This window comes from Mus musculus, chromosome 5, assembly GCF_000001635.26.
Source record: "Mus musculus strain C57BL/6J chromosome 5, GRCm38.p6 C57BL/6J".
In the NCBI taxonomy this organism is placed as follows: domain Eukaryota; kingdom Metazoa; phylum Chordata; class Mammalia; order Rodentia; family Muridae; genus Mus; species Mus musculus.
Window position 1 is genome coordinate 31,355,987 of NC_000071.6, and position 1,886 is coordinate 31,357,872.

At 45.7% G+C, this 1,886-nt stretch overlaps 1 pseudogene; it reads right to left on the reverse strand.

The window, feature by feature from the left end:
* Positions 1 to 328: 328 nt before the first annotated feature.
* Gm19457 lies at positions 329 to 755 on the reverse strand (annotated as a pseudogene).
* Between the last annotated feature and the right edge of the window lie 1,131 nt (positions 756 to 1,886).

The following is a 1,886-nucleotide window of genomic DNA, read 5'->3' on the forward strand; positions in this document are numbered from 1 at the left end:
TCAGATGGCTTCTTCAGCATGGTAGAGCATTGAGGACTGGTTTCATCTAATAACTAAGTTAGAGTGAAGACATTGGCCACATAATACACATGCTCTAGGTTTAAAAAAAAATCTGAATCTTGGGCAACTGTTCTCTTGTAACTACTTTACATTTCTAAAAGCAGTTATTGTCCAAAGCTAGAAGCACTTAAGTCTTCTCAGATGAGCATGTGAATGAATGGAGGGAGGTAAACAAAAAACAAAATTAAAAAGATGAGGTCTGATAGGAGAGCAGGTGGATAAGAAAATAAAAAAGAGAACAGTAATTTAAAGTTTATTCCAGCTATAATGCAGGTTATGCCGACTGTAAGGTAGCATCACACGGCATACTTCTGAGACCATTCCCGAGATATTCTGTTGTATCCATCTCTGTCTGTTTTATAGATCGGAGCAATCTCTGGCACTGGGGGGGGGGGGTCATCTGAGACTGGGTCACATAGCAGTGAACAAATGGATAAAAGAGCTTTAGAAACAGTTAAAGCAGGAGACCAGTGTGATCTTAGACTATCAAGACAATTGCTGCCATTACTGTTAATATTTGGATGATAAATTCTTGTAAATGCAACCCATTTAGGTGGTTTGAAGGGTGAGTCTGTAGGAAAATGAACTGTCAAAAAGAATACACCACCTTGATATGGGCTGTCATTAGGTTCCATAATTGTGGCTTGCCAATGAAACATGTCATCTCCAACTGGACCTGCATTGTGTTGGAGGGCCACGGGCCAAATCACTAAGTTTCTTTTTTTATTTTTATTTTTTTTTATTGGATAATTTCTTTCTTTTTTTTTCCCCAAATTTTATTAGATTTTTCTTCATTTACATTTCAAATGCTATCCCGAAATGGATATTTTCTTTATTTACATTTCAAATGTTATCCCCTTTCCCGGTTTCCCCTCCGAAAAACCCCTCCTCCACCTATCCCCTCCCCCTCCCCCTGCTCACCAACCCACCCACTCCTGCTTCCTGGCCCTAGCATTCCTCCACACTGGGGCATAGAGACTTCATAGGACAAAGGGCCTCTTCTCCCATTGATGTCCAACTAAGCCATCCTCTGCTGCATATGCAGCTGGAGCCATGAGTCCCACCATATGTGCTCTTTGGTTGGTGGTTTAGTCCCAGGGAGCTCTGGAGGCTAGTTCATATTGTTGTTCCTTCTATGGGGCTGCAAACCCCTTCAGCTTCTTGGGTCCTTTCTCTAGCTCCTTCCTTGGGGATCCTATGCTCAGTCCAATGGATGGCTGTGAGCATCCACCTCTGTATTTGTGAGACACTGGCAGAGCCTTTCAGGAGAGAGCTGTATCAGGCTCCTGTCAGCAAGCACTTGTTGGCATTCACAAAAGTGTCTGGGTCTGGTGACTATGTATGGGATGGATCCCCAGTTGAGTCAGTCTCTAGATGATCATTTCTTCAGTCTCCACACTTTGTCTCTGTATCTCCTTCCATGGGTGTTTTGCCCCCCCCCCTTACAATGGCTAGCCATCTTAGAGGGGGGTGGGAACAAAACACTAAGTTCCTTATTAATCCATTTCAGCGCCATGGTCTGTGCTCCTCACTATCCCGATGCGTACTCAAAGGTTCGGCCAAAACTCTTGATTATCCGGGCGGCGAGGAAGGATTGTCTCTTCTTCTCACACCGGCTCTGCCAGTCACAGGCTTGCGCAGGGCACAGCCACAAGTTGTCTGATCCAACAGAACAACTGCCAGCTGCCACGCTCACCCCCGCCCCCTCCTATTGGCCATCGCCTCCATCGCGAGCTCCTGGTGAGCTGATGGTTGAGGTGGAGCAGTTTGCCTCCCTCATCCAGGCCGAGTGGACGTGCCACCCTCTTACCATCTCCCTGTAGGAA